At 41.3% G+C, this 14,670-nt stretch overlaps 1 protein-coding gene across 1 annotated transcript in view; it reads left to right on the forward strand.

Annotated features, from left to right (window-relative positions):
- The window catches only part of DOK5 (docking protein 5), a 150,488-nt gene that overhangs the window by 82,467 nt on the left and 53,351 nt on the right, over nt 1-14,670 (forward strand). The gene's annotated exons all lie outside the window — the stretch shown is intronic.

The raw sequence follows: 14,670 nt of genomic DNA on the forward strand, positions 1-14,670 counted from the left end.
AACTATGTGAAGCCTATAGAGCAAACGGCGAGAGAGCTGACATTTTCTCCATGTCGTCTTTCAACGCATAAACATGGTCACTCTGTTTATTTGAATTTTTAAAGTGTCTTTCAGCAGCATTTTGTAATGTTCATCCTCCATATTCTGTACGTGTTTTATTAAGTTTATACACGATTATTTCACTTAATTTGGATTAAATTTTTTTTTTTTTTTTAGTCTTTTTGCTATTTCTTGGGCTGCTCCTGTGGCATGTGGAGGTTCCCAGGCTAGGGGTCGAATCCAAGCTGTAGCTGCCGGCCTACGCCAGAGCCACAGCAATGCGGGATCCGAGCCTCGTCTGTGACCTACACCACAGCTCACGGCAACACCGGAATTTGGATTAAATTTAAAGTCCTTTTGAGTTAAATGCTTAACTTGAGTAAACTAGTCATTTTTGGCCTACATGCTGACAACACAGTCACCTCATTTAAATTATTTTTCCTGCAATAATTTGATGAATCCGTTTTGGAAAGAATTTCAGGTTTTTGACGATTTGTGAAAATGTAATCTTTTAAGTTGGTCACCGTTTTCTATTTATTTATTTTTATTTATTTTTTATTGTTTGTCTTTTTAGGGCCGCATCTGTAGCATATGGAGGTTCCCAGGCTAGGGGCTGAATTGGAGCTATAGCTGCCAGCCTACACCACAGCCACAGCGATGCAGGATCTGAGCCTTGTCTGCGACCTACACCACAGCTCACAGCAACACTGGATCCTTAACCCACTGAGCGAGGCCAGGGATTGAACCTTCGTCCTCATGGATACTAGTCAGATTCGTTTCCACTGAGCCACGTCGGGAACGCCACAGTTACTGGTTTTTAGTTTGTTTGACTCAGTTATGGCATTCTTTGAAACACACATGCACATAGGGAAATAAGACCAAACAAAGACAAATTTAGCTACAAAGTTCATTGGCTGTAAATGCTTCCCCGCCCCCATTCTTGTGTATTTCTTACATGAATTTCTTAAAAGCCTGCATCTCCAGGACTTGATCTATGTGCATTTCACATTTGTTCATGTGGAAACACTGGACTACAGTCCAGATAGGCACAGAAGTTCTCTGTAAATAACATCAAAAGGAAAAGGGTGGGTTTTCTCAAGTTGGTGAAAAATTAGGCAAATGGCTGTCGGTATGGGGGGATTATAGGATACCGTTGGTCAGGTGGGTTACTGTGCAAGAGGTTGTGTTGACCAAGTATGATGAAATTACAGACATCATAAGTGTTCCTTGTCATAAGTGTAAACAGTTCTGAAGTGTATGCAGTAAAAGGACAGAAGATAATCTTACCTGGGACCCTAGTCCCATCCTCAGAAAGAAAAATACTAATAGTGGATGTGCACTTTCCACTCTGTGGTTATGCAAATAGAAACATAGTCTCACAAACATGTAGACCACGTTTTAAACTTTAAAAATGGAGTAATGCGTTATATACTGGCGTATTTCAGGAGGCCTTAAATACAGATGTCCCCAGGACACTTTGATAAGCCTATAGTCTTCGCACAACTTTTAGTAGCAACTTCTTTCACATTCAAAATACTCTTCTTTCTGAAGTAAAATAAATGGTTACATTAATTATACCCTTTCATGCTTTGACGATACTTTTGAGTCAATAATTAGTGACTGCATGTCGTTAATGTAACAGCTCCAGAGTTTCTTTCATACTGATACACCACAAATCTGTTTAAAAATACCCAAATTGATGGACAGAGGGGTTTCTACTTTTTTTTTTTACTTATGGAAGTTCAGTTATGGTGAACACTTGTGCATCTGGATTATGCACAAGATTATGTTTATGCTGATCTTTTTGGAAGGAAAATCTCAGACATGAGTCGGGTGGGTCGTATCCGGGAACGTTAACATTTTTTGAAGCTATTGCCAAATTGTCTCCATCTAAGGTATCCAAAATCACACACCTGCTGACCGCTTATGATTCCATTCTCTCTGTAAATTTCAGCTGCAGATGTTTCAGAGTAAGTACCTTTTGGGTGTGTGTGTGTGTGGCTTTTTATTTTTAACGAAGACATGATGAACAGATTATTCTAGTTAGTTCACATGCACAAATAAAGCTCCACTCTTCAAGGGAGCCAGTCCAAATTTATACCTCAGACAGGTGCTAGTCCAATTTATTTTAAGTGACCAAAGGGCATGTAGATATTTTTGGAAAGAGTGAAGCCGTCTCCTGGGGGCTGGGATGTAACTGTCTAGACTGGTTTTTCTTAAGAAACCTTTTGTAAAATGTTTGCTTAAACTGCTGTGTTCCGGGTCCTGAGGGGAGACTTGTGGACAGAAATATTTTGTGCTGACAACTTCTGTTTAGAACTAGGGATGTCTCTCTTTGTCTGTCCCTGCTTACTGAAACTGCATCTTAAAACCATTGGTACTTTTTAAGGAAAGACAGTATGAAAACATTAAAAGATTTGGAAATACATTCTCAGAAACCTTTTGCAAAATTTTAGTAGAATGTTTTGTAGAGCTTTTTAGAGTGCCCTGAACATTTCAGCAGATAATAATAATGTGATAACAATAATATTATAATTGATTGTTTTATTAATACTGTAGTTGAGAAAACATTATAGACCCAGAAATGGATCGCTTTTACATTACTTTTATTTTCAAAGACAACCTACAAAGGTAAAGGAGTGTATGCCTCTTCATTTTCCGTAGATAATGGCTTTATTTATTTATTTTTAGAATGAAATAATTTCAAGCTTCTACAGAGCTTCTCAATTTGCATATACAAAGTGAATTGCTCACTTAATTCATTCAGTCCCATAAGGGGAAAATAATTAGGATACAGCCTACAAAAGCAAGGCAGAAAATTGCCTTTTAGGTAGCGGTCTCCATTTCACTCTGTAAACATCAATAAATCATCATCTGTAAATTACCATCAGCAAAAGGAGAAACATTGGAAATCAAATCCTTGTTTCCCTAAATGGCTGTTGACTTCGCAACACACCGGGCACGTACTTAATAGTCCCACACAATGCGACTAATTGCATAATTCTGACAGGAATATACCAGTTCCTCAAGGGAATGTACTTTTAAAAATCCAATTGTATTAATCTTTCCTTGAAACACCAGGAGAAATTGCAGCAGTTTCTCCATCTAGTTACAGAATAATCCATTTGGAAAATTGAATTGTGTAATTTGTAATTGTTTTCCAAGTTGCGAATGCAAACCTATATCAATAGCAAATTAAACTTTTAAAGTCTGGCCACTTTGTTAATCGCTGGCTGTTAAACATTTATTTCAATGAATACTATCATTTAGGACAAATAAGACATCTGGAATATGGCTTTAAACAGCCAATCACTTTGGCGGTCCTTTTTTGGGAATTCCTAATTGGATGGCATACTTAAAGATTTATCAGAAATTTAGGAGAATGTTGAATTTTTCTTTCCTTTGAGGGAGCCCTGGTACTTTGGATTTTTGATACTCAGAGAACTAGAAAATAAGAACTGCCTTATAATTAAGTAGCTCTTAAATCTTTCCCTGTTTTTTCATTCCTCTCGTTCTAACCTAAGCTAAAGTCGCAGCCGTTTATTCCCTGGTTGTCTCCTGGCTTCTCTAGACATTATTTCTACCCTCTCATCATACTCCCTTCCTCTCCCATGGTGAAGGCTGCCACGTTTGACCAAGCCAGCCTGCATCTCAACTCCAGGGGGTGCCATTCTCACCAACTCTCTACGTGAATGGCAGTTTCTGGTTGCATGATGCATCACCCTGTTCATTCTCTACTAGAACAGAGTTTTTTTGACTTCTGCACTGTTCACACTTTGGTGGTGAGGCTGTCCTGTTCATCGTAGCACGTTTGGCAGCATCTCCGACCCCTACCCAGTAAGATGCCAATAGCATCTCCCGGTTTTGGCAATCAAAAATATCTCTGGACTTTGCTGAATGTTTTCCCCTGGGGAAAGTGGGGTGTAGTATCTCCCCCAGAGGGAGAACCACTAGGCTCTAGAATAATCTTTCTAATGTATGACCATTCCATTTATCTAGTTTAAATTTTTAATACATGCTCTGCAGCCTTCAGGAGTCACACTAAACTCCTGATGGCAGCACACCAGGCCTTTGAGGATCTGCCCTGGTCCAGCTGCTCCAGCTTCATGCTTTTTCTGTTCCCCACTGCCATCACTCTTCCACAGGCTTTTATATCAAATTGCAGTTTCATGACTGTGCATATGTAGGTTTTGTGGTGGTTGTGGTTATTTTGGTCTGGAAATTCATCCTTTCTGCCTTTACCTCCTAAACCCTTGCTCATCTTTCATGACTTACCTTAGGACTAACAATGCCTAACTCAGGAATGATGGCCCCTCTGATTCTTTTCTGTATATTCCTTGGGTGGCATTTGGCAACCGGTGTAGTAAAGAGTGGTCAGGTTATCAGCGTTCAAATCCCAGCTCTGCTGTTTGCCAACTGAGTGAACAAATTCCCCTTTGTAGACCTCAACACTCTTCTGTGTGCGACAGGAATATCATAGTGCCAGCCACTCCAAAAGGTGAACAATTAAAGAACGTAATCAGTATGAAGTGGTTAGAACCCAGGATCTGGCAGATAATTAAGAGTCTGCCTGTTTGGAGTCAAATCCTGCCTCTGCCACTGGTCAGGAATTGTCCCACCCCTGGCATGTTAATGACATGACTGCACCTCAGCCTCCTTGTCTTTACAGTTGGGGGTGATGATGGAGACGTGGGGCTTTCACCTGACATGTGCTGACTGTGCCTTTGCTGTGTGAGGCACAGTGCTGGCACTGGAGATGGAGCAGAGGACAAAGCAGGTGACTCTCTGCTTCTACTCTAATGGGGAAGAGACCGACCTGAAGCAAATACATAAGTACAATGTGGAGTGTGTTCATGTGACTGATAAATGCTAAGCAGGAAGTTCAAGCAGGGAAGAGGGACAGGAACATGGAATGAGAGCATTGCTCAGAAGAGAATGTGAGAGTTGCTGAAGATGAGGCTGGCATGAGCCTTCTGCTTCCGGAGGAAGAGTCTTCCAGGCGAAGGAAGAGCAAGCCCAAGTGTTCTTGGCTGGTGGGACTGAAAAGACCACCCACGTGAAACGGACTTCATCTGGGCTTAATTTTAAAACGATAAGGAAAACAGTAAAAGGTGCACTGCCTTTATTTCAGCAGAGTTATGTCTCTTCAAGGTAATGACCTCCGGCATCGCTGTAGGCTGCATCTGCAGAGAGGTGTGTAGGAGGAACACCTACAGTCAGTTCCAAAGACCTGTCCACGGGGTAAGCGGGAGCTGTGTGGGGACGTCAGTGTGCAGCTTTATTTCTTCCAGCTATTGGAAAGAAATTGGTTTCTCTTAGCAGAACACAGCACATGTGGGAGGAACACACGTGGTTGGAATAGATCTTGAGAAAAGGGAATCGAAGTTTGTTCAGAATGAGTTTCAGGCTGTGCCGTCCAACATAATCACACGCCAACGCCAAAAAGCACGCCGCCAACCAAGGTAGCCTTCTGTCATTTTCTGCATTGATCCAGGAAAGGCGAGTTGGACCGCCTTCACCATCTGCCTAGAGTCTCTATTGAAGGAAAGATGCTTCAGTGTAGGGGGAAGACTGGAAGGCCCCCATAACATGGCATGCACCTGCCACCAAAAGGCTGCAGAAGCAAAGAGTTGCGACATCCCTTCTCAACAGACTCTAGAACTGAAACCACCATAGATCAGTGTGTTCACCTGTGCATGGTTTGCTTCAGAGTCTAAGGAATTACAGTTAGAACTTGCAGTTGTGATAACAGCTAGCTGGCTGTTCTGCTGAAATGCTGGTGAAGAGACTGATGATGGTGTGAAGTCACAAATGACTTGGTTCCCTTCCTGAGTGGCTCCCCAGTGTGTACACCAGCTCACCCCTTGACACATCTGAATCATACACTGAGGATGCAGGTGTACAGTGGGTACTGATCATCAGCTAAACATGCCAGTTAGGTAGCTGAACTTGCTCACTGATTAAATGCAGTGGTCCACATTTTTGAAATGAATGGATAATCATAGTGATTCTAGTAATGTTCATGGTTTGTGCTTCCAGATGAGTTTAATAAAAGCAGTTTGGTGGCACGAACAGTAAAAGCATCCTTTGGAACCAGAGACTCATACTGAGTGAAGTAAGTCAGAAAGAGAGGGACAAATACCATATGATATCACTTATATCTGGAATCTAATACATGGCGCAAATGAACCTTTCCACAGAAAAGAAACTCATGAACTTGGAGAACAGACTTGTGGTTGCCAGGGGGAGGGGGAGGGAGTGGGTTGGATGGGGAGCTTGGGGTTAACAGATGCAGACTATTGCCTTTGGAATGGATTAGCAATGAGATCCTGCTGTGTAGCCCTGGGAACTATGTCTAGCCACCTATGATGGAGCATGATAATGTGAGAAAAAAGAATATATACATGTATGTGTAACTGGGTCACCATGCTGTACAGTAGAAAAAAAAAATAATGTGTTGGGGAAATAAAAAAATTTTTTTAAAGTATCTTTAATATTTATATTGACTTGTGGTACATACAACAGAATATTACTCCACCATCAACAAGGACAAAATAATGCTCTTTGAAGTAAGTCAGAAAGAGAAAGACAAGTACCATATTATATCACTTATATGTGGAATCCAAAATACGGCACAAATGAACCTGTCTAAAAAACAAAAACAGACTCTCAGGCATAGAGAACAGACTTGTGGTTGCCAAGGGGGAGGGGAGAGGCAGTGGGATGGATGGGGATTTGGGGTTTAATACATGCAAACTATTACATTTAGAATGGATAAGCAATGAGGTCCTACTGCACAGCACAGGGAACTATATCCAGTGTCTTGGGATAGACCATGATGGAAGATAATATGAAAAAGGCAATGTAAATGTGTAAATACACACACACACATATGACTGAGTCACTTTGCTGTACAGCAGAGATGGACACAGCATTGCAAATCAACTATGCTCTAATAAAATTTTTTTTTGGTCTTTTGTCATTTTCGGGCCATGCCTGAAGCACATGGAGGTTCCCAGGTTAGGGGTCGAATCGGAGCTGTAGCTGCCAGCCTACACCACAGCCACAGCAACGTGAGATCCGAGCCGTGTCTGTGACCTCCACCACAGCTCATGGCAATGCTGGATCCTTAACCCACTGAGTAAGGCCAAGGATCGAACCCGCATCCTCATGGATACTAGTCGGGTTCGTTAACCACTGAGCCACGACAGGAACTCCTAAAATTTTTTAAAAATTATCTTTGCTCTGGCAATCATAGATATATGGGCTTAGGTTGACAAACCAGATGGATTAAAAAGAATAGTATTTTGATGCAGATGATGTTAAGATGATTCTCTGAATTGTGATTGGGGAGCAGGATAGTCACATGATGCCAGTGTATCACTCAGCATGAATGAATCACAGACGTGATACTGGGTCAGGGAATCCAAACACAGAGAAAAACATATGATATAACTCTGTGTATATAAAGTTTTCTAAAAGGGAGACCTAACCAACGGTGTTGGAGTTGAGTAGTGGTTTTATTTATGGTCCGTGCTGGACCCAGGAAGGGGGGGTTATTGACCGAAGTGTTTTCTGAGTCAGTCTGGGTGGTGGCAGTGCAGGTGGTTACACCTGTAAAGACTCACTGGACTGTAGTCTTGAGCTCTCAGTCTTTTCCTGTGTGTGATTGACCCACAGGACCTGATACTGAGATTCCAGGGCTTGTCCCTAGAGTGGTAGCTTGCGATACAAACCATGATGCCATGTGTACCCACATAAAGGCAAGTGGTTTTTGAAAAGCTGAGTTTTCTTCAACATTTTAAGCTCTAATTAGGAAAGATGAGTTTAGTTCAGACTGTCTTCTTTTGAGTCAACAAGTGTTAACTTATTTTTACTTAGGAATTAAGATGTGCGTTTCTTTTTTTTTCAAGATAATGGTTTAAAACTTGCAGAAATATCTTTTAATATGTTTTCAAACTGTTTGCAGTTTTAGTTTTATTCATTTGTTCATTTATTCAGACAGTCGTGTATGCAGTCACTTACTTTTAGCAGTTTTTAAGGAGCACATATTATGGAGCGTATGGTTAGAAATAACCTAAGTGTGTAGAAGTTGGAAGTTCTAGCTTTGAGTGTGGTTCCCCCTTCCATTCTACCTGAGAAATCATAGTTAAGTTACTTCTCTGGTTCTCATGATTCATCCTTGTAATGGGCTTAGTAACAGTACCAAGGATGTTCTGTCATCCTGAGAATTTATATTACATTGTAGCCATTCACCATCTTGTGGTTGATTGATGTGTGTGGGCTTTCTTCTTGAGAAGTGGACTTAGACCTGACCTTAGACTTAGACTTCATTTCCTTGTTTAATTAGACTAGTTCTACTTCTTTATGATGATGACACTGGGTAAGGTTTCCTTTGGGGAAAAAACAAAATAACCAAATGATTCAACTACTAAGATACAGCGGATAGCCAGTGTTCTAGTGGATTTTTATGTATTCGACTAGGAAATCTGGTCTATTTTTTACAAGAAGTGATATTGCTGTGTACCATGAGGTTTGAGAGGAAAACTCTATGAAACTTCTTGGCCAAAAGGAAATCAAACAGAGGGTGGATTAGCCAACTTCTGCTGTGGCAACAATTCCAAAATTTTAGTAGCTTATGGCAACTCATTTTTTTTAATTTAAAAATTTTTATTAAAGTATAGTTGAGTTACAGTGTTGTGCCAATTTATGCTGTACAGCAAAGTGACCCAGTCATTCATATATGTGTGTGTGTGTGTGTGTGTGTGTATGTGTGTATATATATATATAGTCTTTTTCTCATATCATCTTCCATCATGTTCTGTCCCAAGACACTGGATATAGTTCCCTGTGCTGTACAGTAGGACCTCATTGCTTATTCATTTTAAATATAATAGTTTGCATCTACTAACCCTGAACCCCCAGTCCATCCCACTTGCTCCCTCATCTCCCTTGGCAACCACAAGTCTATAGCAACTCATCTTTATCTCCCACCCTTGTTGCATGATGGGTCTGGGTTGGCTGTGGTTGTATTGAGCACAGCTGGATTAATTTGACTCGGTTAAAGCTCATCTGTCTGTATCTTCAGAGATCCAGGAAGAAGGGGAGGGTGTTGTTATTGTGGTAGAGGGCTAAAGCTCAAAGAGAAAAGGAACTGACTTACACCCACGTTTAAAGCATCTTCCTGGGCATGGCACACCAGCTCACATTGTGTCTGCCAAAGCAAGTTGACGACCAAGTCCAAACGTCTCAGGAAAGAGTCATGAGGGCCAAGAGGGAATGGATGATTTGAACAAATAATTCAGTCTAGAAAATGAAGGTTGCTGGTGTGGTACAGCATTTGCCTTTGGGCTGATTTTAAACACCTCCAAATTCTTTCTTTTTTTTTTTTTTTTTTGTCTTTTTGCCATTTCTTGGGCCGCTCCTGCATCATATGGAGGTTCCCAGGCTAGGGGTCCAATTGGAGCTGTAGCCGCCAGCCTATGCCAGAGCCACAGCAACGCAGGATCCGAGCCGCATCTGCAACCTACACCACAGCTCATGGCAACGCCGGATCCTTAACCCACTGAGCAAGGCCAGGGACCGAACCCGCAACCTCATGGTTCCTAGTCGGATTCGTCAACCACTGCGCCACGACAGGAACTCCGACACCTCCAAATTCTAAAAGGAGAATTTTTGCCAAGTCTCATCTTTACCTAATCTTTCCAACCTTCATGCTTAGAAACATACATTCGGCATCAGGGAAACTCCTATTTAGTATTCATTATCTTTTACCAGCAGAATTTTCAAGGAGCCACGATCTTTGGCGAATTTTGAATTAGTCCAAGGATTAAGTTGGCCTCAGTATGTACAAAATCAGATTAAGCCTGATTCCAACCTGGGCTTTGGAAAATAAACACCCAATTTCTAAACTAACTCAAGCATTTCAAAGGTCCTAATATTAAAATGTTCAGTAAGCTGTACAGATGTTTCTAGTCCTTCTTTGGCAGATTTTAGCTCCATTTCAAGAGAGAAATCTCTGGAGAGAATAAGCTTAAAGATATCCTGGAAAAGGAAAAGGAAGTTTAGAGCCTGAGAGATCACAGATGAATTTAAAGAGTAACCCAGACAGGTAGCAGCCCAGAAAATAAACACAAGTTATTTCGATTGTCCAACTTGGTCAACTCTTATTTCAGCATGAAGGGGAAAATAGAATAGAATGGAATAGAATAAAATAAAATAAAATGGTGGCTCAACGTATTTAAACTCTATTTACATACCATTTTGAATCACAGAATTCGACTTCTTTTTCTTTTCTGTTAACGATCAAATCCCTCTGTCAGTAATGATGATTGGTAACTGGATCTCACTTTAGACCTCTTTTGGGAACTGTTCTTTTGACCTTTTCATCGCAATTCTGAGACATCTTTCAGATTTGGGTCGTGAGGCTTGACATGCTTTGCTGTCTTTCCCATTTAGGAAATGCAGTCGTGAAATGAGCAAAAAAGGCAAAAAGAAAACAAATGGTCCTATTCAGATGGGTGACCTTTAGGATATGAAGCAGGAACCAGATCTTTACCAGGTTTCTATTGAAATCTGTTGTCAGGCTTCTGCTAAGCACATGGGAATTGTTTGGGGTCACTGTATGACCTTTAGGTCAATTGGTTATAGGGTGGTAGACGCAGTGGGAAATGAAATGAAAGTCAGTTTCATAATGGTGGTATTAAATTAGGAATCGTAGATTTATGGTGTTTGTCCTAATTTTTAGTCATTTATTGATAACTGTCACAGTATCACCTCTACTCTTATTTACTTAGTATTTTGCTTGAAATCAGCTCACTTCTTTGTTTAAATTCACTATAAGAGGACATTTTATTACTACCATCAATGGAAAACCGCTATTACTTGCCATAATCAGAAATTAACATAAAAAGTACAAGGGAAAGAAAATGATTTATTTCAAATTTGTTTGTTTGTTTGTTTGATTGATTGATTGATTGATTGATGGGTGGCGGTGTTGTTTTGGCTGCACCCTCTCAGCATGCAGAAGTTTCTGGGCCAGGGATCAAATCCACACCACAGCAGTGACCTAAGCCACAGCAATGATAACTCTGGATCCTTAACCCACTAGGCCACCAAGGAACTCCAGAAAATAATATTTTTTTAAGGCTGAAGAGTATCCCATTGTACCTATATACCACATCTTCATTCATCCGTCAATGGACATTTAGGTTGTTTCCATATCTTGGCAACTGTAAACAATGCTGCCATAAACACAACAGTGTAAATATCCCTATGAAATCCTGTTTTCATTTTCTTTGAATATATACCCCAAAGTGGGGTTGCTGGACCACATGGTAGTTTCATTTTTTTAATTTTAAGGAACCGCTATACTGTTTTCTGTAGCAGCTGCATCATTTTACATTCCTACTGACAACACACAAGCCTGCCTTATCTTATCCCTTGTGAACAGAACAGTACTTGACATGGAGCAAATGATAAATGATAAAAATGAGTACATGAATGAATGAGTAAATACATAGTAGATAAACAATGAATTAAACATTTTGAGGAATGGGGGTTCCCGTTGTAGCACAGCGGAAATGAATCTGACTAGTATCCATGAGGACACAGGTTTGATCCCTGGCCTCGCTCAGAAGGTTAAGGATCCGGCATTGCTGTGAGCTGTGGTGTAGGTCGCAGATGTGGCTCGGATCTGGTGTTGCTGTGGCTGTGGTGCAGACCCGTGGCTGCAGCTCTGAGTTGACCCCTAGCCTGGGAACCTCCATATGCCATGGGGGTGGCCCTAAAAAGACAAAAAAACAAAAACAAAAACCCCAATTTGGTGAACCAATGAATGCAAGGAAGATTCTTGAAGGGGGAGTGTGGTTCTCCTGCAATTGTGTTTCAGTGGTTCCCTCCTTGATGCTGTTATACCTTGAAACAATTTTTTTTTTTACATTTAATCCGTGAATCTCTACACAAAGCATCATTCATGTAAAGTTTAGGGTCTCTTGCCCTGTGAAAGAGTAGTAAAATTTATCATTTTAGAGACTCAGGAGGGAGTTTTCCTTAAAAGTCTTGAATTTATCAGGAAAAGACAATAACTTAGTTACTGAAGGTGGACTGACATTACTGATGCACAGGGTTCTGAAAGCTCGTCCTCTTTGAGATAATGCTGGGCTTCCAACACAGTCACTTTTGCTGGTCAGTTACACTTAAGTCAACCCCGTTTAAAATACTGCTCATATTAAATGAAAATCTGAGACCTTATCAAAGTCTATGTTTGCTTCAAAAGTCATTATTTAGGAGTAAATTATTTCTTGGTAAAGGAAATGTTAAAAAAAAATAATAACCTGCTTCCGTTTTCTCATTTGCTAAATGGAGTGATGGTGAAAATAACTCATAGACATTTTGATGCATTTTATGAAAATATATCTGCAAATGTTAATTCTCATGCTTATCACTTCAGCGTATATTTTGAGGAAGATTCCATTATGAATTCGAGCAGATTGCAGTTCTTTTGACAATAAGGCACGTGCACATGCCTCTGTGTGTGTGTGTGTGTGCATGCTCCCTGAGATGTAGTTCTGAGTTGGGGACAGACACTGTTGCTTTAGAGCCTGATCATCCTTCCACACATAAAACAACCCTGCCTGCTCTGGGGACAGTCACCTCCCCTGAGCGGGGGTGCTGGCTTTCTTAGTATCTCAACCAATTTCCAAAACGGATGATTGTGTTCTGACTCATACAATTCTCTTTACATTTCCTGACCATTTCAGGTGACTTATTCCTTCTTCTTTTCCCTGAATGGATATGTAATGAAATGACACATTTCAAGGTCATTGCTGTGCTTGAGGCTGCGGTGAACTACTCTTATGTAATATCTCAGCAGAGGGTCAGGGCAAAAAACCTAGGGCACTCAGGCTCTCCTTCCACCCCCGTGAAAAAAGAGGTCCTCAAATAGGAGATGACCTTCGAAGTTAAAGATGCTGTGTTGAATTTTTGCAGAATTAATCATTATTAGTGTTTCAAATGGTGAAGAACACAAGCTTTGGGGTTGGTGTACCTCATTCAGAACTGTGTTCTGCCACTCTGTGTGAACTTGGGCACGTGAGTTTAACCTTTCTCATCCACAGTTCCTTCATCTGGAAAATACTGATAGTAATAGCCATCTCACAGGAGTTAAATGAAGATCAAATAAGACCTTCTAGAGACAAGTGCTAATCGTAGTGGGCATACGTGTATGGTGTGGGCTCAATAAATCGTTGACTCTCACATGATGTTCATTGATTCTGCTCATCAGTACGTCGTTGATAAATGAGTCACATCTAACTCGGAGCTGGAGAGATAAATGGATCATGTACAACAACGGATAATAGAATACAGCATCGTGTAGCATGTATGGGAAGGAACATTCAGAAAGAGGGAACAATTAATTCACACCGAGGTTAGGGTTAACCCTAACCCTAACCCTTTCCCAGAGGAAGTGAACTTGTCTTTGGGCTGCTATAACAAAAATACATAAATGGGGTGGCTTATAAACGACAGAAATGTATTGCCTACCGTTCTGGAGGCTGAGAAGTCCAAGGTCAAGGCACAGGCAGACTCAGTGTCTGGTGAGAACTCGCTTATTCAACAAAGGCATCTTTTTTGCTGTGTCATCGCATAGCAGAAGGGTTGAGGGACCTCTCATGGTGTCTCTTATCAGAGCCCCAATCCCATGCGCAGGGGCTCCACCCTCATGACCTCATCACCTCCTAAAAGCTCCACCTCTTAATAGCATCCCCTTGGGGGTAAGATTTCAACAGATGACTTGGGGGAGGGTCTTAACATCTGGTCCATAGCCCCCGTTAGGGTAATTTATGCCAAGAAATTCACATCATCCTGTAAAGAGAGCCAGTGGAGGTTGAGAAGCAGGGAAAGGATATAATCAGGTTAGTGCGTGCATGGAGGATACTTACTTCTCTCCTTCACCTACTTCCTGAGCCGGGTGTTTATTGAATTTAGAACCACAGATGGGAGAAATGGCCTGACTTTACCAACAGCAAAGATTGATGGAAGGCACATTCTTTAGTCTAACACAAAAGAGACAGACTAAGGGGAGGTTAAACTTGTCAGTGTGAAAGAGTTATTTATCTTGTCAATGCTCTGTCTTCCCCGAAGCTGCCTACCCCTTCTCTCTGGCAGGACCCAATTGTCACACCCCTGGGATGCAGGGGATCTGGGGGGATGTCGCTGAAAGAGGGATGACCATTTTGGCAACACAATAAGCCAGAACCCTTTGTGGGAGTTTTAGCAAAGAGCTAAAGGGATCAAGAGATTGTGGAAGAGAGGAAGGTGAGGGGGAAGGCTAGTGGGCAAAGCTTTCCCCCCCTGATAGGAACAAGGTGGTCCGTGGTGCCATGCAGTGTTCTCAGACCCTAAAACAGTGGCCCCATAACCCTGGAGAAGTTGAGAGTCAGAGACGCAGGAGCACATTTCACAAATCAACTCTCTGTGTTGGAATAGTCGTCTCGAACCTCAAGTTCAAGTTGACCCCAACATGAATGCCTTGAGTAGAGGGTATTTTTGGAGACTCTGACCCTCCACCTCTGATTATCAATGAGTGAGATAGGTGAGTTGTGGATTGGACCACCGTTTCCCATTCTC

The sequence above is a fragment of the Sus scrofa genome, chromosome 17 (genome assembly GCF_000003025.6).
Source record: "Sus scrofa isolate TJ Tabasco breed Duroc chromosome 17, Sscrofa11.1, whole genome shotgun sequence".
In the NCBI taxonomy this organism is placed as follows: domain Eukaryota; kingdom Metazoa; phylum Chordata; class Mammalia; order Artiodactyla; family Suidae; genus Sus; species Sus scrofa.